The sequence below is a fragment of the Leptodactylus fuscus genome, chromosome 7 (assembly GCF_031893055.1).
Source record: "Leptodactylus fuscus isolate aLepFus1 chromosome 7, aLepFus1.hap2, whole genome shotgun sequence".
Lineage (NCBI taxonomy): Eukaryota > Metazoa > Chordata > Amphibia > Anura > Leptodactylidae > Leptodactylus > Leptodactylus fuscus.
In genome coordinates this window covers 107,104,209-107,130,093 of record NC_134271.1, presented here as the reverse complement: position 1 = coordinate 107,130,093, position 25,885 = coordinate 107,104,209, and the positions used below count along the sequence as shown (strand labels likewise).

Below are 25,885 nucleotides of genomic sequence, written 5' to 3'. Positions count from 1 at the left end.
AGTTAAGGGTTCATTTTGGTTGTGAATTAATTTCTTTTTGTAGTGCTATGTTGTTGCATCTATAACATTAACACATATTTAATGGCAGTGAAGGAAGGAATATAAGTCTAACTAGGTACGTCTGAGACGAATTTCCTCAATATGTATTTGCAGTGGCGTAAATACTGGGGTAGCAGGGGTAGTGGCTGCCACAGGGCTCGGAACATTAGGGACATTAATAGGCAGTTACCAGATCAGTAAGTGACGCCATGGGCCCCACAAACACTATCATTATACTTGGGGGTCTTCTCAGACCCCTGAGTATAATAATCGGAGGCCTGGGAGAGATAAGGGAACATAAAAAACACAGTTACTTACCTCTCCACACTCCATACAGGCATCGGGCCTAGTTGTGTGACGTCCATGACTTCACTTGACCTGGACCTGCGTCCCGGGTCAAGTGTTGTCCTGACGTCATTGAAGATGGCCGACACCATCAAGGACTGCAGTGGAGTCGGGGATAGGTAAGTGACAGTGTTTTTTATGTTTGTATTCCCCCTCGGTCTCCGATTATTATACTCTGGGGACTGTAAAGACCCCAGAGTATAATAATTGTTTATGAGTGTTCATTATGGGGCATAATAGTATGTGCAGGGGCCACAATGGGGCATAATACTGTGTGCAGGGGCCACTATGGGGCATAATAGTATGTGCAGGGGCCACAATGATGCATAATACTGTGTGCAGGGGCCACAATGGGGCATAATACTGTGTGCAGGGGCCACAATGGGGCATAATACTGTGTGCAGGGGCCACTATGGGGCATAATAGTATGTGCAGGGGCCACAATGATGCATAATACTGTGTGCAGGGGCCACAATGGGGCATAATACTGTGTGCAGGGTCCACTATGGGGCATAATAGAGCGCGCAGGAATGCGGGGGGGGGGGGGGTTAGTCGGTTGAGGTCTTCGGTGTCGGTCAGGGGAGTGGCCCCATGTCAAAAGTTCGCCAAGGGGCCCCGCCATTCCTAGTTACGCCACTGTGTATTTGTTCATGGGTCTGCGAACGTTATAAAAAAGAAAAAAAGCTTATATTAACCTCAACCAATTCCCTGTCCCCACAGTACTAGTGCTACTAGGCAGAGGCATAATTAGCTCATGGCCTTCAGTGTAAAATCAGTAACAGGGCCCCCACTTACCATGTGACTTATGTTGTAGAGAGGCCTTTGGGTACCATCAGACTCAGTGGATTGGTAGCGAATGCTACCTCTGCACCTCCTATAGTTACGGTCCCGGGTCCCTACTCCACTTCATTTTCTTATACCACCATGAGAGAATGTTGTACTTAGCTTTGCATTGTTCTTCAAAACTGAAGCAGTTATATGGTTCCTTTATATGACTGTAGATGCAAATGTCTTTCTATCATGTTTTAGTCGTGTATTATTTATAGGATCCAATATATGAGACACTTGTACCATCCGATTTTTGTCTTATAAGTAAGGGCATCTCAAAGGCTTGTTCATCTAGGACAATTCCTACTTATTAGAAAAGTCCCTTGTATTCATTTCATCCCGCTGGTGTCAGATGCAACAGAATTATTAAAAGACGCACGTCTCTTAATCATTTTGACACATGTAGGGTAGTCAGTGTGCTAGAAGCTTAAGTTTTAAGGTGCAATGTTAAATTTGTTGAGCCACAAAGCTCCCCCACGCCAATGCCACACCTATGTTATAAAAAGTAGCATGAGCAGCATAAAAAGTCAAAATGTTTAGCCATGAAATGTATATTAAATTCCCACGATTGTCTATTACCCACTTTTTCACCGCAATCCCTGACAATATAGCTGATTATTCCTCCTACACTACAGTAAGTAGAACATATTTTACCACTTACAGCATGCTGACAATAACTTTTCTAGCTACCCAATCCTATTATTTGCAATATGCAAATCACTTCAGTATTTCTATAAGTCTAAAGCATCTTAGCTTATGAATAATCACATTCACACTACAGCTTTTCCACATTACTCACACCACTGACTTGTTAGGTGACGTGTTTATTGCACGTGCTGTTCTTTCTTTATTTGCCAAAACTGCCATTGTATAATATGAGTTCAGACCTTAGTTGTTTTTTTTTAAAACTATGGATTAACATTTGACTAAGTACAATGCAAAAGGAAAAAATATCCAGGAAAGTAAGGAAGGAGAATATACAGAAATGTTGGTTTTACCCTTAAAGGGATCCTATCACTCATACACAATTTTTTCTAGGTACCACGTTGTAATAGCCTTAAGAAAGTCTATTTGTCTCCTACCTTTCGACTACTTCTGCACGCCGCCGTTCTCCTGCAATCCCGCTTTCTCTCGGTATGCAAATTAGCTCTCTCGCAGCACTGGGGGTGGGCCCGAGAGCTCAAACAGCACTGGGGCGTCCCCAATGCTGTGAGAGAACTCTCTCCAGCGCCGCCTCCATCTTCGCCAGCAGCGTCCTCTTCATCCTCTTCTTCTGGCGGTGGCTTGTAACTTCTAGGCCTCGGGCAGAGCAGACTGCGCATGCCTACAGGCCATGAGAAAATGGCCGTTTGCACAGAATTGTAAGCTGCCATTTTCTCGTGGCCTGTGGGCATGCGCAGTCTGCTCTGCCCAAGGCCTAGAAGTTACAAGCCACTGCCGGAAGAAGAGGACGCTGCTGGCGAAGATGGAGGCGGCGCTGGAGTGCTCTCGCAGCATTGGGGATGCCCCTAGTGCTGTTTAAGCGCTGGGGCCCGTCCCCAGTGGTGCAAGAGAACTAATTTGCATACCGAGAGAAAGCAGGATTGTAGGCGAACAGCGGCGCGGAGAAGACGACGAAAGGTAGGAGACGAATAGCCTTTCCTAAGGCTATTCCGACGTGGTACCTAGAAAAAATTGTGTGTAAGTAATAGGATCCCTTTAAGGGTTATTTTCTGCTTCTTATTAGATGTGTGGTAAGCTGAAAAACTGTGACCAGTAAGGCTACGGTCACACCTGCATTTAGTGACTCCGTCCCCCATTCTGTTTGAAAATGCAGAGGGAAAAGTCCTGCAGGACTTTCCTCACCAGATTTTTTTGGCCGGAAACCCGGCAGACCCCATTGAGTAACCGTTTTTTAAGTGGATTGGGTTTCTCTTTTTTGGGTCCCCAAGCGGACCCAAAGAACATAAACCCCCAAAAAGTTGTGAACCTAGCATAACCAGCGCCAGGCAATAGTCAATAAATATTTCACTGTGCTGAGTGAAAACACTGACGACTCGGCCCCGTGTACGGCTCACAGTTTAACAGGCCCTACGTTGTTGCAGATTTTATTGTATTTTTTTAGCAAAAGCCAGGAGTGGATTGAGCAGAAGGGAGATGAGTGAATGAATAGGAGCTTCCTATGTAGTCCCTATTCCGTTTGTAGACATTCTTAGCTTTGGCTCAAAAAACCACAACAAAATCAGCAACGTGGGGCCTCAACCTTAAAGTCGATGACGGTCAAATACAAAACAAATCTAAAAAATCAGTCTTTTGTTTGCATCAGGTATTGAATTTGTCTTCTGCTGGGCTTAAAGAAGTTTGTCTGAGATTTTAATAATCTTACCTAAGTGCAGAAAATAGTATAAAAAAACCCCAAACTAATCTGGACTCATTAAACCACTCTAGTGATCCCCACCGGTCTTGCAGTGATACGTCACATATATCATTCATGTGAATGCAGCCAGTCATTGCAGTCCCATTCTGTAAATGCTCTCAGGACAGTGTTGCTGGAGCCAGGGGTATTTAACTGATGAGAATAGCTTATTTCTTTATTTTATACTATTTCTTACTTTATGAAAGTTTCTTAAATTCCCAGATAATCCCTTTAAGAAGACAACACTGTTTCAAAAAGAAGCCGTCCTGGTTGTCAGCCGATCTCTTCCTGTCCAGGTCCTGACATGTCATTGGATATATAGGATGTTTTTCCTGCAGCCTTTTTTGCAGATCCAAATGGCACATTACCATATTTTTGTTTTTTTTGATCCAGTATACAAACCTGTGGACACAACCTCTGGACTACATAGTACTACAACAAAACAGGCCACAGTCATCTACAGTGAGTACAAACTGGAGCAACATACGCCTTATATCTGTAAAAGAGGAGAAACAGGTAGACTGTGATAGAGAAATTTTCTTCAAGCAACCTTTTATCCCATGTATTGATTTCTTCTTTTTACAAGCATGTTTTCTCCATACTGTCAGTATATCTATGTTTCTTGGAAAAAATGTATTTATTACTGAATACCAGTTCATTGCTATGGACATAATGCAAATATTATGTATTCTCGCACAATGTCAATCGGAAACCAAAGACATAAAATCAATAAAAATGTATTACATTGTAGAATGTTAAACAGACGCAGCCAAAGATAAGCCTTAACAATGGTACTGCTTGTACACAACAGGGTGAAATATGGAACTTTAGCCCATTTTCCTCAAGATATAACCTATTGCTATCTTTATCCCACAACAACAGAGAAGAAAAACTATCAAATAGGCCACATAACCTTAGCACTGCTAAGTAAGGACACACTTGGTAAGGCTGGGTTCACATCTGCTCTCCGTACGAAATCAGTTTTTGAAACTGTCGCAAAATCCTCAAAAGCTGATTTCAAATGGTTTGTTTTAAAACCCAAAAAGGGTTGCAAAAACCATCTGCAGGTCTGTGTTTGGAGCATTTCCATATGGTATCCGCTTTTTTTGGGTGGAAAAAAAGTTGGACTTGCAGGACTTTTTCTCCGTTTAAAAAAAAAAAAATAAGGATCCCAAACGGACAGCGACCAATCCTTTTTTTTTTTTTTTTTAACATTGAGGTCTATGGAAAGCAGGTTACAAATGAATAGCAATCAGCTTGTGTCCATTTTGCATTCTGATTTTCCTTCTGCGTATGCTCAGAAAGAAGCAGGAGGGGAAAAAAAACCCCGAATCGGTCAAAAACAAACACAAACTGACATAAACAGGCAGTTTTTTTCAATGGCCACCGATTGACTAATCCGTCTAAAAAGACAGATTGTGGTATCTGCTGTGTAACCATTTGGAATCCTTTTTGTACCAAAACGTTTTTATTTTCAACAGTTTGCAGGCGGACGAATACTAGGTGCAGGTGTGAACATAGCATAAGCAAAATGTGGAGAACAATTTGGACTGAAAGGTGAAATAGCAAGATCAGTAGGTGAGTCGGAGAAATCCCAAATCCCCATGCACTTTCCATAGCACCAGCATTCTCTTTGGCAAAGTTAAGTCATGTTAAAGGGGTATTCCCATCACGCTTGTTCACCAACCTGCAGGCTCTGTGCTCTCTTCACTTCCTGGTTTTCTCAGCACATTGGTGGGCGGAGTTTCACTTGCTCTGCTATGTTTGCAGTCAGTAATTAGGGACTGGTTGTAAATGAATTACCACAGTATGAAGCTGATGTAGAGGCTGATGTAGCAGAGCTGGATTTGTGTCAGTCTGTAATACATACATAGGTACTGGACTCCCTATCTCAGCCCTTATCAGCCAAATTCAATTAAACCGACTGATAAGTGGAAGAGCAGGAGATAAGAGCTCAGAAATCCCAAAGCTGTCACCTCCCCTATCTGAAGAGCTCCATTGTTTGTCTGTGGCAGAGACATACACAGCTCAGAGCTGCTCCCAGCACTCAGCCCCTCCCTCCCACCCCTGAGAGCAGGCAGCTACATCAATTGGGAACTGAGCAGATAAGCCCGTGGTCCGGGTCATAAAAAGGCATGTAAACAATGAAGTGAATAAATTAAGAGAGCAGCCAGACAAAGCAGTTTTGATAAAGCAATGTATTTAGAAAAAGTCTTATATCCACATAAACTACCAGTATAGATAGGATCCTTGTGATGGGACAACCCCTTTAAAGTGTAGTGCACATCACTATGTGCCTGCCCTGCATGAAGACAGCAGCGGCAGAAGTGATGCTGCTATTCCGGGGCGGGGGGGGGGGGGGGGGGTGCGGGGTGCGGAGGAGCGGAATAACAGCATCGCTTCTGCCGCTGCTGTCTTCATGCAGGGCAGGCACATAGCGATGTTGCTGGCTTCACTTGTGCCGGCATCTAACTCCCCGGCATCCGCTGTAATAGGCGGATGCTGGGGACTGTTAGACGCCGGCACAGGCACATCGCTATGCTTCTGCCCTGCATGAAGACAGCAGCGGCAGAAGCGATGCTGTTATTCCGCTCCTCCGCACCCCGCCCCGGAATAGCAGCGGCAGAAGCGATGCTGTTCCACTCCGGGGTCACATAGGCAAAGCCAAGCGGCGAGATGCCGCCGGCCCTGCGTGCAAGCTCAAACACCAGTCTAGCCTTCACAATGCTAATACAGACCCGCAAGGTGTCGGGTCTGTATTCGCATTGTGAAGGGTAGACTGGTGTATGAGCGCGCACGCAGGGCCGGCGGCATCTCGCCGCTTGGCTTTGCATATGTGACCCCGCCCACCAATGACAAGACAAAGCCGGAAGACAGAAGATTTTAGAGGAACGAAGACGGGTAAGTATGCGACGTGGGAATACCCCTTTAAGGATTTATGTCATGAAACCTCCCACTGAACCTGAGTACTGGAGGAGTCTTCTTCCTGTATAAGGCCGGGTTCAGATGGGGTTTTTTGGTCCGGAATTTGACCCGGACCACTCCGCTTTGGATTAGGCCGCCCAAATGAATGGGCCTAGTCGGGAGGGAGGTGTCACGAGGCGGATGTTTGAAGTTAAGAGCATGTTGCTCACAGGAAAAGGAAATGCCCTGCTCCCATTGATTTCAATGGGAGGCGGTTCTTTGAGCAGGATTTTGACGCGGATTACGCGTCAAAATCTTGACCAAAAAACCCTGTCTGAACCCAGCCTAAGTGTACAGTCACACACAGGAAAATGGTGAGGAATTTGGTGTGGAATTTCAGTGCTGGAAAAAAAAGCCTAGCAGAAGAAGGAAACCATTGTTCCCAATGTACCCAAGTCAATGGGGGGCTATTTTTTTCAGCACTGAAATTCCACACCAAATTCCGCACCGTTTTCCTCTGTGTGAATGGACCCTACACATTCAGTCTCACCACAGCCGGGCTGAATGTAGGTGTTGCTTTGTGGATGGACAGCAGGCACTCCCATTCACTTGGAGTGCTCTACTTTGGCATTGTGTGGCACTGCCACTTATGAGACTGTCCTGTGTATTTCATTTGGTCATCTCACTATAGTATGCGGCACTGTGATTGGGCTCCATATTGTATGATTATTTATACACAATATTACAGTATATGGTGATGGAGGCAATAGAGCATAACACAACGCCAGCCCTGCCTATGACATATTAGGACATTGTGACTGGAATTGCTCAGTATTCTAGTCCGTGCTTTCTATTCTATTGGTCTACATTGTATGATTGTTTAGTATCACTACAGCTCTCACTTTCTGGCACTGGGAGCCGTAGTTAGAGAACATGAGGACAAGCCCCAGCTCCAGTGACTGGCACATTACATGGTTGTCAATCACTAGAATGACGTCATGGGTTTCTGGCCGCTCCATACATCCGGGTACCCGAGCGAGGAATGGGCGGGAAAAGGGGCCGATGACGTATACGGGAGCGCTCACGGCGCACAAGCTCGCTCCCGTTGCGCGTGCAGGAGTCTGTGACAGAGAGGGGGGTGTTACGAGCTCAGTCCCAGGCTGACTCTCCCCGGCCGCTCGGCTCTCTTCCTTCAGTGACATCTCATTCATAGACCCTGCCCCCCCCCCCCTTCGCTGGCAGCCGAGTGACCGCTGCACCGGCCTGCTCCGCTCCGTTCGTGTCCCCCGTGGGGGTTGGGGGGAAGGGGAATGACGAGACCGTCTGTTCGGGGCCGAAAGACGCTGCAGCTCGTCAGCACCGCCTGAGAGGCGGCCGCCTCTCCTCCGCAGTCTCCAGCGCTTCTTCTTCTCCTCCGGCGGCGGCAGGTGAGTCCTATTTCCGACTGCGCAACAAGAGCAGAGTCTTGCGGGGGAGGGAGGCAGCACGGTGGGGGTGAGGCGCAGGCCGGGGCGCTGAGCTGGGCCTAAGCCTTGCAGCAGTGGGCGGATAGCGATCTGGTGTAAAATCCCACTGCGCAACCAGCGGCAGCGCGGCCTGGAGAGGTGCGGGAGCGGCGCTGTAATCCGGCCTGTCTCCCCGCAGCCTAGGACATCCACCGTGCCAGGGTCGTGAGTCGGGAGATTTCAGGCGAATGAACCCCCTCCTCCTCCCTCATCTCTCCCTCCTACTTCTCCCAGCCCTCATCCTCCACCCCCGTCACCCACTTATTTGAGGAGGGTTTGTTATTAATGTGCCCCCTCCATGGCTGTCACATAAACCTGTAGGAAACTGCTTACCTGGCAATTCCCTACTACAAGGGCATGAGCCCGGGCACTGACACCTTGGATCTGATGGAAATGTCACATTGCAGAATCCAGAGCTGCTGTAGGGTCCATAGACAGAGTACAGGCCTCTCTGGGCATTCCTGGCCCTGACCATGTGTTAGTACTGCCCTCATATTGTGTTGCTGGTTATATTAGGGTGTTTGCTTACAAGCCATCCAGTATACTCCTTTGCTAGATGTTGTAGTAGTGCCTGCAATGCTACACCCTGGACTGAACCACATGTTAGTGCACAATGTGGTAGCCGTAGATGTCCCAGGCTTGCAGGAAACTGGAAAAAAAAATCCTGCTATTAGAAGTCTGAGCAAAAATAAGAAAAACCTAAATATTGTCCATTAATGACTTATAACAGTATTAAAAAAATGCAGCAGTATGTGAATATGATTGTAATAACTCCTCTTCCTGTTACGCTCAGGAACCCAACCCCTGCCCCCCCCCATAAGGACATGCTCAGACAGCTGACTTTTGAAGACTGATGCTTAAGAAAATCTTCGGCATTAGTCTACATGCACACAGCTGTAGTGGTTTTTATAGTCTGCAAAAAAAAAAGCCTTCGAATTGCACTAGTAGTCATCCGTAAAGAGTAGTATGATCTCATACATAGGGAGTCTGTGCTACAAATATGGATAGGAATAGGACCAACTCCATGTTTTGCAGTTAGTTTTTACAGCAAGGACACTATTGGGTGTGTATGAGGCAATAGAAATTAATGGGGGGGGGGGGGTGTCTGTATACAATCTGCAACTATGGATCTGTAATTACGGATAATATACTAAAAGCTAGACTTATATGTATGGGGTCTTGCCTATAAACACAGATGAGCCCTCTGCACTTTCTGCATCATGAATAGACATGTGTTGTTTTTTTTTTCCCTTGTGATGTGAATTTGAAATCCATATGTGGGATAAAAACCTTGGTAGTATAGATTGCAGAGTGATATACCGATTCAGCACTGAAGGCCCAATGCATGCTGGGGAATCTGCTCGGGAAACCTGGTCTGTAGTTGGGTTTTATCCCACAAAAATCCAGCCAGTCGTAGCGATTTGGGTCTGCCTTCTCACTGCTCTATCTGTTCTATATTCAGTACAGGACAGTGAAGGCACTCCTAGTATCATGTATTACTATGGTATAAGGACTCCCAGTCTCCTGACCAGGTTCAGGCAGGGAAATCCAACTGGTTTACTGATCTCAGATTTCCTCTTGTGCATGGAGCCTTAGAGTGTCCTCACACGTAGGAATTTGGACTAGTTCTGCCTCAAAATCTGCACCAAGCTTAAATAAGTCGTCTTCCAATTGTATACAAAGCAGGAGACTGAAGAAAATAAGTCCTGCTTGATCTTGTACCAATTCTATGGCTGACTTGGCTGCAGAAACCATGGGACAAGACATTCAGCAGGTTAGGTCCATTTATCTGGAGAGGAATTTCTGCACCACATTCTGTGTGTGAATTGGGCCTAAAGGGAACTTCTGCACAGAACATAACCTGAATATGGAGAAAAAACTGATGTGGATTTGAACTTTCAATTAAATCTGTGATAAAATCTTCGTTTTATATGGGGTTTCTCTGCAGATTTTGTGTGTAACAAATGCTAAAAATTCCCAACTGAAATTGACATGTAGCCTTGACTTAAATTACCTACTTCATATCTGTTTCCTCTTCTTCCCATCACGGGGTGGAGATGTCATTTGTTAAAATCTCATCCACTAATGTTCAGTAGAGTCCAGACAGAAAGTATGCGCTGTAGGTACCTACCCATTGGCAGGGAAAAGAGCTGCTGCAAGGAGATGATGTAGAAGACACTACCTTATTACAGGGTTGTCTATTTACATTTCTATCATGTACTACCACATTTCCATCAGCAGTGGTTTCTGCAGGGAATTTTTCAACTTCCCTTTTAGGGTTTCGATGGCCCGAACCACAATGACCTGTTCAATAACCATACTTCTGTACTTATAAAAGATGTTGGACTTAAATCCATTACACTATGTCCATCTTTGGTGAACCTGGACTTATACATTTGAGAATTGTGTAGCAACTTCCTGCTGAACACTATTGATAGATTTCCTTTTTATGAATGTGAATTGCCAGATAGATGGCAGGAGCTGAATTCTAGTTTTTTGTTGAGCGAATACTGAATACTGTTCTCAGCCTATGACGCCACACAAGGCCTGTTGTCTATATCTCGGGTGAATTGGAGTAGGTTCACCTTTATATGTCTGCATGTTTCTTGATGTTACCTGCTGATATCGCTTCACTCAGACTTTAGTCCAAGTTCACACGTGAATAAGGTGTGATGTAATTTGGTCTGGAAAAAAAATGCTTCCTAATTAGGAAGCGGTTTTTGGACCTTGAGGCGTTTTTTGTTTTTGTTTTTTTGGAGCGTTTTTGGTAAAAAACCGCTTCAGAAAATGCCAGGCGGTTTTCCCCACAGTGAATGGACCGTAAAACACTGCGTTGCGGTTTTTGGCAAAAAAAAACCCGTCACTGTTTCCGCCTCCCATTCACTTTTTTTGAATTCCTGAGGCGGAATCCGCCTCAAGAAAGGTCATGTTGCTTCTTTTTGCCGCTAGCGGAGAAAAGAACGCTAGCGGTCTCCATAGACCATCATTGTGAGGGGGCGGATTATGACGTGGATTCCGCGCCTTAATCTGCCCCCTCTGTGCCGTGTGAACGGGCCCTTAGGCTGAGGCTGCGTTGCAGAAACCCAGCTTTTTTTAGTTGCGTTGTTTTGAGCCAAAGGCTGGAGTAGATTGCGCAAAAGACAAAAGTATAAGCTTTCTATATATTTCTCATTCCTTTTGTTGCCGTACTTGACTTTGGCTCAAAATGGCAACATAATCTGCAACAAAAAAAGCTGTGTTTCTGCGATGTGGAGACTTGGTCTTATAGTTATTAAAAAAAAAACAAAAAAACTTTTGCACAGTTGTTGGATACATTACAGCAACAAGTCCTCCTTTGAAGCATGTACCACACCTCTATAAAAAAAAAATCCCGAAACTTAGTTAAAAGTACAGTTCCACACAGAATTTCAATTTACTAATGGACTACAGAATTACTGTAAATGTATAAAATATTAAAGACAACCTTGCAAACGAGCCCAGCTCTTTGCATCATTTAATAGGCATCATGCCACTGATTCCAGCAGTTTTTTCTTTATTCTAGCCCCCACCTATCCTGAGTAATCAATGCTGTTCTTTTTAGTGTCTGATATGCCACTTAGTCTGTCAGGATGGTGGGGTCAGGCAGGAGCAGACTAAAGATGTGATTCTGACACTGGCTGTCTCTGATTGGAGATCTGAACCACACACCCTGTCTGACACCACCCTTCTGACATTAAGGGGCTGAAATAGCAAATCAAGCATCAAAACTAACTGTGTTTGGTAAGGGTGGATTCACTTCTGCGCCCGTGCGCGCTTTAAGCAATCCAGCTGGGTTTCCGTCTTCTGCCCCGAGAAACTGGACAGGGGATGGAAACACGGCAGTCAGTTTTCAAACCCATTCAAGTGGATGGGTTTGAAATGTGAGCGCCCGTGAGTGTTTTGTACCTGTCTGCGGCGAATTGGTGGAGGTGGTTAAAGGTCCTTTTTAACTGTAAAAGTAGTTGGGGGTATAAACGGTTTTATAAGTGAAATATTCCAAGAGAGTGAACAATATAGAGTTCAAGCATGTGCAGTGTTCCCATAACTGTGACAATCTGTGCTATGAGGGCAATTGATTCAATAGAAATGTGCTAACTCTAGCTTCAAAACAAAAATAACCATATATTACAATTGGCTAGGCTCACACATGGCTTGGATGTTGTGTTAGGAGCCTCTGCTGCAAATTCATATTAAAATCCCAGATGAAGAATTATTACATAAAGAACTTCTTCATGGGACAAAATGACAAGCCCTGTAATGGATACCCAGCTGATCCCTTTATAGCAAGTTGATTGGTTTTCTGTTCCTATGATGGAGCAGAAAAGCAGAATAAGCACTGTGGAGTCCAGCCTCATTATTAAGTACATAACTTGCTGCATACTTCATCTCAACTTAGGAAAAATATTATTCGTGAGCCATTTCTGAAGGTTCATTGAGTTGAAATAGGACCCACTGCCCTGTATAGAATTCTGTTCATTATGATATAACTTTTTTTTTCTCAATTTCATAAAATCTGTGATGATGATCTTGTGATGCACTGGTTATGGTTAGATTTTGATATAGAGTCTAGCGTTAGTGAAATAGTGTATCTTATGTGCAGTTTGTGAACCTAGCCCTCATGCTGGGTGGTTATGACCTAAATCCAAATCTACAGTAGAGATGCTAGTAAGGCCTCTACTGGGCCCCTGGAGAGGAAGCTGCAGGTATTCACCAACAACATGGAGTCTATCCATCCTCATGTATTGAGAATTATATGCATCATGCAGCCATTGTTCAATACTGGCTCAAGTGGTTCTGTGGATAATGAGTATGGTGGCCAATGGGAAGACAGTTGTTGGTGACTGCCTGCCGCTTCCTCCCCAGGGGCCCACCAGAAGCCTTCTTAGCATCACTGCTGCTGCCATGATTTCCTCCCAAATGCTCTGCTGAGGAGAGCAGGGTGATGTGTTTTAGGCCGGGATCAACACTTGAAATGAGAAGACAGAACAGAGTAGCAATGGACAAAGTGGTAACCAGACTCTAGAGGCTAACATGGCGGGATGAACTCTTGGAGCAAATGGGGGTATATGTGGGCTTTGGGAGTGTGAAACTGATGCTGAGCTACATAATGAGGAGGCAGCGGGAAGACGTGAGAGTGAAACGTGTGGGCAGTGTTGGCTGTAACAACATCACCATTGTGGGGAAGAGTATGTTGGCTGAACTAGTTCTGGATTAATAGCCCACCCCTACAGATAGTGCTGCCTGTGAGCATAATCTACTGTATGTACAACTCTGGCTCAGTTAGGCAGTGTGAACTTGCTCACATCGATTATTTTGCATCCATGCATCTTGTTTCACAATGTGACTAAAGGAAGTGTATTTTTTTTATTTTTTTTTTAATTTACACTTTCCTGCATATCAAAAGTTGGTGAGCCCAAAAAGTCTCACAAACCTATTGTCCTTGACACTAGAACTTTAACAATTTGGGACTTCATACATTCCCTTAGTGTGATCTGAATGTGAATAACGTCTGAGCCTCCATCAGTCACATTTACTGTAGTGTGAATTACAATTTGTGACTAAGGCTATGTTCATTTCTGCTCCATCAGTGCTATATACAGCCTCGAGGGAAACCAACAGCCCCCTCATGGATCTTATAAGGTGTATTCACACATAGCAGATATGTTAAGCTGTTTCTGTCTAGATTTGTGGACAAATAAAATCTGTATCATGTTATCGTAAAGCAAACTTTAACAAATTTCAACACACTGGAAAAAAAAATGTGCAAAAATTGCTAGAACTTGCCAGTTTTAACTCTGAACTGCACATGGAAACTACACTGTAGCTGTAACGAGAATCTAAGGACCCTATCACATGGGCTGGTACAAGCTGAAAACAATAGGCTAGCATTATGTAAGTTCTGGAAAATCCCTTTTAGGCCTGGTCTCCACATAGAATAAACGGTGGCATTTTACATCACCTGCAAAGTGGGTAGAATTCTGGCTAATCCTATCCACACATTGCAGAAAAATTGATATTGATAGTTGATATGCTGCGATTTCAAAAACCGTTGCGTCTTTGTAAATCGTAACATGTCAGTTATACCTACGAAAATGCCAGTCTTTTCCTTATAGGTGCAATTGAAGCAGAAAGTCCGTTAAGGAAAACTGCACTTTCTGTGACACACTGTGGGAAATACTGTGGTGCCTGTGACTCATTATGTGGAACCATAGCCTCAGAGAGTTATTTCCAAAGGTATGTCATGAATACCTGATAGATGCTGGTTCTATCTCTTGAGACCTGTCTGTGCCCGTATCTGAATTGGAGAGGACCGCGTATGTGCATGTTTCCATTTACTTATACGTGGAGAGAGACTCACAGACTGCCCTCTTTAGATAGGTGTTGGATCTGCATCTGTCACTGATGATAGATATGTTTATGCCTGGTGTATGCATACTGATATCCACACTGATATTGGAATACCCCTTTATATTGTATTGCTGCTCATTTGAGGAAATGTGATTCTCTTCTGTATGATGCGACTTAAAAAAAAAAAAAAAAAATTCCTTGTTACCCAAACCTTAAATTAAATGTATTGTTGATGCCCTCATGTAGAACCTGACTGGCTATGATGCTGCTTTAATTTAAGCACATCCACTAACTAGTTTTAATTAGGGCATCTTACATCATCTCTATAAATTCTAGTTCTTCGCATTTGATAATAGTTGCTGCTCTGCTGATTCCAGCACAGTTGGAATTCTCTCTGGCCTTCACCATTCCCGAGCAACAAATGCAGGTAGTTACTATATAAGCTCTTTGGTGTGAGGCAGGGGTGTGTGAAAACAATAGGCTAGCATTATGTAAGTTCTGGAAAATCCCTTTTAGGCCTGGTCTCCACATAGAATAAACGGTGGCATTTTACATCACCTGCAAAGTGGGTAGAATTCTGGCTAATCCTATCCACACATTGCAGAAAAATTGATATTGATAGTTGATATGCTGCGATTTCAAAAACCGTTGCGTCTTTGTAAATCGTAACATGTCAGTTATACCTACGAAAATGCCAGTCTTTTCCTTATAGGTGCAATTGAAGCAGAAAGTCCGTTAAGGAAAACTGCACTTTCTGTGACACACTGTGGGAAATACTGTGAGAATCGCACCCCTTGTTTGCTTCTTCTTGACCCTGCCCTCCTGCCCCTTTAAATATATAAGCCAGGGACCAAAACTAACAGCATTGATTGCTTGGGAATGGTGGGGGGCTAGAGAAATATATTCCGATTGTGTTGGAATCAGTGGGGCAGAGTATTAAATGATGTAAAGAGCTGGACTTGTTGGAGGTAGTGAAAGGTCCCCATTAAGTAGTAGCTGCAGAGGAAATGTATTAAATGGATGGTCTAAATGGCTATGTTATACTACTAAGGCATCTTGATTCCACCAGAACTAGAGCCTCTTACACGCGAATAGTGAGGGACCAACGTCTTTGCCTCAACATATGCCCTGGGGTTGTCTTCATGAGACAACCCCTTTTAGGCTATTATCAAAGGATCAAGATCAGCACTGGTACCAAGGAAAGGACATGCTGTTTATTCATAGTTGACCTAATGGTTTGTTTGCACACAGGTCACTAAGGGCAGAAGTTGGGAAATGAGCCAGTATAGTAGAGAACATAGGAATTGTAGATTAACCCAATGTACCATACCACATTTATTTTGTTGTTTTCAGAACAGTCTTTTATCAAGAAAATTCTACAACTGGAGCATACTGCAGTCGATGGATATTGGAAAGGGGTCAAGAAAAAAAAAAAAAAAAAGTCTAGGCCAATTTAGGTGACCTGTCCCCAAGTTTGGATGTAAGACATATCTAGTGCTAACCATTTCCACACTGCCCATAGAGCATATATGTCCGGAGAGTGATTGTCTAGTGCTGCATGGATGCACTGGTATGTCCTTGCAGTTTTCAGCAGTTGCTGAAATATGGGGAGCCGATTGTAACTACCCTAGAGAAGGCAGGAAAGGTTTATTACTGTCCCTGCTTTCCCGATGGCTGTGTACACAGCACTCAGTGAAAGCTGAATACACAAATATGGGGGCTGCCCTCTGATCCGGCGGTCACATGATTTACTAGGATCAGAGGCTGTTAGAGTTGCTGGGTCCTACAGGATTCCTCCTGCTAATGTACCAGCCCCAGTTACAGGGGAGATTGACCTACCGCCACAAAACAGAGTTCAGATTTGCCCAAAGGTCTGTTATGACCTTATGTTGACACGGAATACAAAAGTTAAAAAAAAAAAAAAAAAAACCTCAATAACACACCCTTATTACAGATTGTAGCCCCACCCCCAATGGCACCATACAAAATAAAAATTGCCATATTGGGGAGGAAAAAAAATATATATATATTTTTTTTTTAGTAGCACTTTGTGCTATTAAATGAGAAAAAAAAAAATGAAAACTGAAAAACTGCTTTCCCTCCTCTTTTGTTTATTCCTGGATATTAAAAAAAAAAAAAAAAAATGCAGAAATTACTTGAGTAATGCAAATGATGAAAATGTTATAGGTCTCAAAATCGCACATGCAAAAAAAACCTCTAAAATGTCTGGTCCTGGAACAGAAATTGGTCTGATATTAAGTGATTAAAGGAATATGTTTAGTATGTAGTTGTGTTTGAGTGTGTGTTTTTTTTTTTTTTTTTTTATTCAGAATAAAAAAAAAAACTTCAGCACTTTAAAAAAAAATAACCCGCAAAAATCCAAACAAACTTTTTTACGCTATTTATCAATAGCTAAAAACATCACTGTTCTCCTCTACAATAGTTACTAAATAACTCTGAGGGTGTTTACACTGAGCACACAGTGATGTACGTCTGAGGTTCTCTCTTCTTCCCACTGTTGTATTAAATGTACAACAATAACCACTCCGCTGAATGACTGGAGGGAAAAAAATAGATGTAGAAAAGGCTTAATCAAATAATGTGTAAAGAAAAAAAAAAAGGCAGTTGCCTCCACTACATTTCCTACACATAAGGAACTTTTTTTTTGCCAAAGCCAAGAATGGCCCAGCCGCAATAGTAATGTATAAATGTATAGAATCTCCCATAAAATAGTGGGGGAAAAAAAGCTTTCAAAAAATAAAATGTTCTAAATCCCTCCTTTCCCTAGAATACATATACAAGTAGGAAATTACTGTGAAACACATACACATTAGGTATCCCTGTGTCTGAAAGTTCCCGGTCTACTGAATATAGGGTATCTGCAGTGCCCCTGTTCTGTCAGGAAGGGGTTAATAGGAGCACTGCAAATACCCTATATACAGTCAGGCTGAGTTCCAAGTGGGGGAAAACCCCAGTCCTCAAGCTCAGGGAAGGGGCAGACAGACAACCAAACACCCCCTACCCTTTCCTAGCACCTGGAAACTACTGCACCCAAAAACTCCAACCATTTTAATTTTTGAAATTTTCCAGCAGCTGCTGCATTCCCCCCTCTAGGCTTATACTCTAGTCAATAAGTTTTCCCAGTTTTTTTGTGGTAAAATTAGGGGCCTCGGCTTATATTCGGGTCGGCTTATACTTGAGTATATACAGTACACTCAATACCTTTTACAATGTTTCTAAGCACTGAAAACTAAAAACAAATTTTTGTGGGAGATTTAACAAGACTGGTGATTCCTATGCCAGGCTTGATCTCATTTGCACCAGAAGGAGATGTGCCTATTAAGAGGCTAATGCGTTTTTTTTTTTTTTTTTTTTTAGAAATAAAAAATCTCCTGTTCTAGAATCTGAAATCAGGCCCGAGCTAGATGCTAGTATACATGAGTCCCCCTTTGACAACAATAACAAAGGATTAAGTCCCGCCCTTCCTATTTCCGGTCGAAGATCTCTTTCCGGTTTTGAGAGTTTGCCATGTCTAGCAGGGGTATAGGCATACTGTTTCGTGGTTACGACGAGCCTGCTGCAGAACCTCATTTGCTAAATGCTATACAGTATATATATTTATTTGCCGAATGCTATATATATGTATAGCATTCGGCAAATGAACACTGATTCTGCAGCAGGCACGTCCTTGCCACGGGCAGGCAAGAGTTTTTCTCATTGGAATGAATAGTCCGATGTTAGACTCCGCCTCCTCAGACGAGCCTCTGGCAGAACCAGCGTTGATTGGCCAAATCACTGGCAACTGGCCAATCAACGCTGGTCTATTCATTTCAATGAGAAAAAGTCAACTGGTAACAGCATACTTACCTGCTCGTAGCAAGGACGAGCCTGCTACACAATCAGCCTTCATTTGCCGAATGCTATACACTGTATAGCATTCAGAAAATGAGGTTCTGCAGCAGGCTCGTCGTAACCCGAGGACCATACCCTGAAGTACATACCCAGCCCTGGTTAATTCACTAAGGAACAGGAAGTCTTCTTGCCGCCCTTCCATTGCGCATGTGCCAACCGGAAGTTCGCAGGGGGACTCATGTATAGATCTAAGCTATGATTTGTCATGTTTCTGGCGTAAATTATAGTAAATCTTTGAAAATCTGGAGACTCTGGTAAGCCCAGCATGCCCATTTTTTGGTACAGTGGGGTTTGAATTGGCAAAAAGTTGTAAATTTTGACTTAAAAATGACATTTTGCTAAAATGTCTTCTTACAGATTTTGAATGTAACTTTCTTGCATAATAAAAACACACACTTGTATTACTACCATGTCTATGCCTTATACACATTGCTGTATTATGGCTCTCTGATTTCTTAACCACTTCCGGACCACCCATAGACTATATACATCTGGGAAGTGGTTGCCTAGTTCTGACAGGGTTCGGGGGATATTGTCACTCCTTAGGGAGAGACCACCATATAGGTGTGTGGAGACTTGTTAAGCCTTTAGCACTCCACTTTGCAAGGAACTATGGGAAGAATATGCAAATCCGCCTTCCATGATGTAATTAGGAAGACAGTTGCTGCCTCATTGTTGCAAACCAATAGAGGGCGCTCACTGGAATGTGCAAGCCTGTCTTAAGACAGGATTCCAGTGAAATAACCCAATAATGGCTGCTCCCTTTAGCCTCATGCCCGACCTTCCAGCATATTCTTCCCATAGTTCCTTGCAAAGTGGAGTGCTAAAGGCTTAACAAGTCTCCACACACCTATATGGTGGTCTCTCCCTAAGGAGTGACAATATCCCCCGAACCCTGTCTAAGCCTCTCACCTCTACCAGGTTATAGTCCTCTCTACATCGGGCTGATGAGATCCAACCAGATCGAAACAGCTGTCCTCGATTGAGAGACTATACCTGGTATTAATCCCAGCGTCATTGCTAAACAAAGGCCTCTTGGAAGGTCGGGCATGAGGCTAAAGGGAGCAGCCATTATTGGGTTATTTCACTGGAATCCTGTCTTAAGACAGGCTTGCACATTCCAGTGAGCGCCCTCTATTGGTTTGCAACAATGAGGCAGCAACTGTCTTCCTAATTACATCATGGAAGGCGGATTTGCATATTCTTCCCATAGTTCTGACAGGACATACCTGTACGTCCAGTCAGAACACAGCAGCTGCACGGAGATCGTGCAGCTGCTGTCAATGGGAGCCGGCTGTAACTTCAGCCGGAGCTCCCAGAGAGAAGATAGGAAAGATTTATTACCTCCCCTGCCTTCTTAATCGCTGTGTATACAGCACTCAATGAGCGCTGTATACACAGCTATGGACGCTGCCATAATTCAGCTGCCCTCTGACCTGGCGGACACGTCAAGTACAAAAAAATAAGTGATCAGATGTCCCCAAAGGTCTCTTATCACCTTATGGGGACACAATCTGGGAAAAAAATAAAATAAAAATATAATAAAAAAGTTTAAAAAAAAATGTAAATAAAATAATAATAAATAAATCGCTAATAAAACTCTGTTGTTAAAGGTTATAGCCCCACCCCCGACGACACCATACAAAATAAAAATTACCATAACGGAGAGGAAAAACTATATTATAAAGTTTTTCAGTGAAACTGTGTTATTAAATACAAATAATAATAATAAATTGAAAACCAGACACAATTTCCCTCCTATTTTGTTTATATTTTCCCGGATATAAAAAAAAATAAAAAATTAAAACACATTCGAAAATAAAGATAACATAAAAATAAAGCCCTATGTATCCCCGAAAAAAGACGCAAAAATTAGTTGACTGAGACATAAGAGAAATTTTACAGACCTCAAAACTGCACATACAAAATAAACCTAAAATGTGTCTGGTCCTGGACCACAAATTGGCCTGGTACTGAAGTGGTTAAGTTATATAAAGGGGTTTTTGTTTTGTTTATTCGTTTTGGGTTCTGCATGAATCCAGCAAAAAACATTGACTAAAAATTTTATATGGTGTATATGCAGAGGTATTATGGTATGTTGAAAACCTGATGGATGGCATCCATGTGACTGTGACAGGGTTCTTTTTAACAGTATTGTAATCTTTGTGCAAACCCCAAGGAGTGGTCAGCTGTAATCTGTGGGGAAACCTGACTGTAAGACCCCATGCAGAAGTTGACAAGCGAGTGCACTCCATTGTGGATGCAGGTCTCTGGGGGCTTCCAATCCATTCTGATCCAATGAAACCGATTATAGAGCAGGCCCTATCCTTCTCTGTGTCATTGGAACAGAATGGGAGCACTCTACTCCAACTCCACCCCACGTCAGAAGCACTCTCGGTCGTGTGCATGGGACCTTAGTGAAACTTACAGCATCACAACCAGGAAAATCTGAGTATTTTAGAATTGCTTTATTACTCAGGGACAACCTCTTTTCAAAGCTATTTACTGAATGAACAAACACAAAACAAAGGACAGCCATGACAGTGTAAACATACAGAAGATAAAATGGCAGCAGAACATAACACCATTCTGTACAAAACAAGAAAAGCAAAATAAAAATGAAACCGAAATATGTGCAATAAAAATGTTTGCAATAAACCAGTGGAAATAGGGGATAAAGAGAGAAGGGTCTCAAACTTATCTTGGTGTGAAGTTTAAGGGTGCAGACTCAAGGGCTACAAATGTAGATAATATGCTAGTCCTGTAATGTTAGACCTATTTATCCACGGGGACTATATTTCATTGAAATATGAGTCTGTTATGACTGAATTTACACTGACCTGACTGAAAAAAACTGAGACGTGCCTTGCGGGTTGCAGAACACCTCTGGAAGAAAAGCCACTCCCAGGAAGATTTCCTTAGTTACAAAGAGGCAGTTCTCACATTTAAGACCGCACTCACCTCCGCAAAGCAGGTCTACTTCACCACACTCATATCTGCACTCTCTCGCAACCCCAAACAGTTATTCTCCACCTTCAACTCCCTCCTCCGTCCTTCTGCCCCCCCCCCCCTCCGACATCACTTATCTCAGCTGACGACTTTGCCTCTTACTTCAGAACGAAAATTGACACCATCAGAGACACTCGCCCTACTCCCCCGACAACCCCTCTACCCAACTACTTGCTGCTCCTCATCCTTGACCTGTTTCTCCACCATCACTGATGGAAAAACTCTCCTCCCTAATCTCCAAATCCCACCTCACCTCCTGTGCGCTTGACCCGATCCAATCACATCTCATCCCCAAACTCACTGAAGTCATTACTCTGGCCCTAACTCATCTCTTCAACCTATCCCTAACCAATGGATCCTTCCCCTCAGCCTTAAAACATGCCACTGTCACTCCTATACTTAAGAAACCGTCCCTCGACCCGTCCTCTCCAGCCAACTATCGTCCCATCTCACTCCTTACGTACGCCTCAAAACTGCTAGAGCAACACGTCCACTCAGAACTCTCCTCCTATCTCTCGTCCAACATGCTCTTTGACAGATTACAGTCAGGCTTCAGACCCCAGCACTCCACTGAAACTGCCCTAACAAAAGTCACCAATGACCTTCTAACTGCCAAAGCCAAGCACCATTACTCTGTCCTCCTCCTCCTTGACCTCTCCTCTGCCTTTGACACAGTTGACCACTCTCTCCTGTTAGAAGTTCTCTCATCCCTTGGTATCTCAGAACTGGCCCTTTCCTGGATCTCCTCATACCTCACTGACCGCACATTCAGCGTCTCCCACTCGCACACCACCTCTTCACCTCGCCCTCTCTCTGTAGGATCCGTCCTAGGACCCCTCCTGTTCTCCATCTACACCCTCGGCCAACTCATAGAATCTCATGGTTTTCAATACCACTGCTATGCCGATGACACCCAAATATATATCTCTGGACCAGACATTACCTCCCTGTTGGCCAGAGTTCCAGATTGTTTAGCAGCTGTAGCCTCCTTTCTCTCCTCCCGCTTTTTCAAACTCAACATGGAGAAAAGAGAGTTCATCATCTTCACCCCACCCCGCATGGCCCCTCCACCTGACCCATCTATCAAAGTTAACGGAACCACAATTACCTCTGTCTCACAGGCCCGATGCCTTGAGGTAACCCTGGGCTCCGACCTATCCTTCAAGTCACACGTTCAAACCCTCAACACTTCCTGTCGCCTCCAACTCAAAAACATCCACCGAATCCTCTCCTTCCTCACCCCTGAAACTACTAAAATAATCTCCCGCTTGGACTACTGTAACACCCTTCTCCATGGACTCCCAGCTAACACTCTCGCCCCCCTCCAGTCCACCTTAAACTGTGCCGCTCGTTTAATTCACTTCTCCCCCCGATCTTCATCGGCTGATCCCCTCTGCCAGTCCCTCCACTGGCTACCATAGCTCAGCGAATTGAATTCAAGCTACTAACATTAACATACAAAGCCATCCACAACCTGTCCCCTCCATATATCTCTGACCTAATCTCCTGCTACCTGCCCACACATAACCTCCGATCCTCCAATGACCTCCTACTCCGCTCTGCTCTCATCCGCTCCTCACACAACCGTCTCCAAGATTTCTCCCATGCATCCCCCATACTCTGGAACTCCTTACCAAGACTGACCCCCACAATCACAGGCTTCAAGAAGATGCTGAAGACTCATCTATTCAGGAAGGCCTACAACCTCCAATAACACTATCACCGCACTGCCATCTGTACAGTCTCCCCCTCTCCTTCTGTCTCTACCCCCTTTCCCTCATAGATTGTAAGCCCTCGCGGGCAGGGCCCTCTACCCCACTGTGCCAGTCGGTCATTGTTAGTATTATATCTACCTGTATATTTTGTGTACTGTATGTAACCCCCAAATGTAAAGCACCATGGAATTAATGGTGCTATATTAATAAACTATAATATGATGAGAATTCTAGATAGTGTGACTATATTTTAACTGTACGTATTCTACCCATGCAGAGTTATGTGGGACAATGCCAGTGGAGTAAATAAAAGTTTAGGGTTCAGAGGAATAATTCCATTTCAAATAGCTGTCAAGGGTGTTACACAAATAATCCTCAAGTAGGGAGAATGTTTGTCCCAAGTCTAAAATTCAGTGTTGAGTCATTACAGGGCATAATATTGGATTTGGATGTGTTAATTTTTAGGCCCAATAGTCTTGCAAATCACAAAAAAAGTAGAGACTAGGTCCGGGACAGAGTGATTAAATGGCTTAAAGTGGATTACTGTGCATTCATGTCAAGGTTGGAGCAAATGTCTATATCTAGGGGTTCTATGGCAAGGGCAAATGGCATAGGGGACAACCTTGTTGAGTGCCTTTGGAAATCTGGTGGGAGTTTCAAGTATCTTGTAGGGTTGCAATACAGCACGTATAAGGCATGTTGGAAGGAGCCTATAATACCTGTGAATCAGAGGACCTAGACTATGCAGCCTCAGGAGAGACCGACAAAGGTTTTGTCAAGGGCTAGAAGAGAAATGGGCATTTTATGTGAATTAGCTCAATGTATAATGTTACGGAGCTTCCTGGCGTTATCTGAGGCTTGTATACTGTGAAAAAACCTTGGACAACCTCTTTACATGGAACAGAGATGATGGTTGTTTGGAGATTATGTATCCTATAGACAGCTGTAACTCTGACTGGATTTGCGTTAATTTCCCCAAATTACTCTGTTATAGTAATACCATTATTTTGTAGGTTATTTTATTATTCTTGCCATGGGTTTTGTTAACTCACTGTAATTCGTGTGAAAGAAAGAAAGAATCCTTCTAATCGTGACATAGGACTTTGCTTTCCATTTCAAGTACACATCAAATAGCAGTTCTTCCAATCTGCCTGTGACATGCGTGTGTGGAGGCATTGGAGGATTGCATTATATGGGGGCTGAAGCTACATTGAATTGTGCACCCCTGAACAACAAAGCTGAACAAAAGTAGCAAAATCTAAGCCTGAGCTCCATTTACCCAGGCCACTCATTTAAATCGATCACGTCTGATGTGGATGTTGATAAAACAATGAAATTGTTCTCTCTTACTAACAGCCATTGACAGTTCGTCTCTAAAAATGATCAGTAATTGTATATACCACTTGTAGTGACACATACATTTACTGAAAGCAGAATTCTAGCAAAAGCATCCTCCGGTGTTTCCATCTGTGCCATTCCCAAGCATAGTCCTGATGGAAGTCTCGCACCGTTCCCCCAGACCACCACATTGTTCCTTTTAAACAAGCTTTACACCCGAGGACCTTGGGTTCACAAGTGGTGGTGTAGTGTCTGTTTTTTGTTTTTTTTTCTTTTTTTAAACTTATATCAGCATTTATTTAATAAGTGTTTAATCCTGGTTTTAATGTATGTGAGAACTGTCATGAACATGACCACATCTTAAGGGTTTGTTTGTTTTTTGGCAGTAGATTTTGACGTGGAATCCACCTCAAAATCCGCCTGCCAAAGTGGCTGTCATTGACTTCAATGAGCCGCTCTCTTCTTTTTTTCCACCAGCTAATAGCGGAAAAAAGCGAGATGACCCTTCTTGCCGCAGATTCCAGCATAGCTATGTGGAATGTTCACACATGGAATACATATTCTGCTGTGTGAACATACCCTTATACTGCCCCACACAAATATAAAACAAAAATTGCTGGGGAATGTGAGAGATATTGGCTTCAGATTACCATGTTTGTAGACACAAGCAGCAGTGCTGAAAGTGCGAGACTAACATGCCTGACACTTGTTACATTGTGGTTCCTAGTGGTTAAGCTGCTTTTTGTTGGGTTCATGTTGACAATCCTGCTGTCCTCTATGAGCTATAATTGACATCTAAACTGGAGAGGAGAGATCGTAAACCTGTGCACCTACTAACTAGTAAGAAACCAGGAATGCCCTGCTACATGGGAAACTAAGTGGTCATTCCAACTATATTTTAGTAGTCCTCACCATAGCACCATAGCAATACAGTTATCCAGCAGTCCACTAACACTCTCCATTGATCCTGAGGATAAGTGCCTTTAGTGGCACAATCCCTCTAAGGTCTGGGCCACATGTTGTATAAATTCACCGTTTTGACAGCTGCATTTTACATTACATGAAAAGTGGGTAGGATTCTGGCTTATCCCATCTACACATTGCAGAAAAGAAACTGCTCTCTGTATGTAAAAATGGAAGTGTGCAGTTTTGAACACGCATAGTCTGAGCATGCTGCTTACCCAAGTTGTACATAACTCAGGCTTAACCCACCAACTTATTACTGAAACCAGAGAGAGGAACGGAAGCATGGGAACCCTTTATGCTAAGGGAGCGTTCACACTACCGTCGGTGTCCGACATGCAGTGTCCGCTCCTAGTGTCCGCGCAAAATCTGTCACGGACACTAGGAGCGGACACTGGCCCGATGCCCATTCAAATGAATGACAGGTGTCACGGACACAGCCAGTGTCCGCTCCTAGTGTCCGTGACAGATTTTGCGTGGACACTGCATGTCGGACACCAACGGTAGTGTGAACGCCCCCTAAGGCACCAAATTGAAGAGAGGTTTTTTTTTTTCCCCCCCAGATT

At 43.6% G+C, this 25,885-nt stretch overlaps 1 protein-coding gene across 2 annotated transcripts in view; it reads left to right on the top strand.

The window, feature by feature from the left end:
- The window catches only part of PPM1A (protein phosphatase, Mg2+/Mn2+ dependent 1A), a 79,734-nt gene that overhangs the window by 30,586 nt on the left and 23,263 nt on the right, over positions 1 to 25,885 (top strand). The window contains exon 1 of one of the 2 annotated variants that reach the window (XM_075282780.1): positions 7,606 to 7,938. The exons of the other annotated variant lie outside the window; for it this stretch is intronic. The gene's annotated coding sequence lies outside the window, so the exon portion shown is untranslated. Of the gene's footprint in view, positions 1 to 7,605; positions 7,939 to 25,885 lie in introns of those variants that run through there. 2 annotated transcript variants of the gene reach the window in all.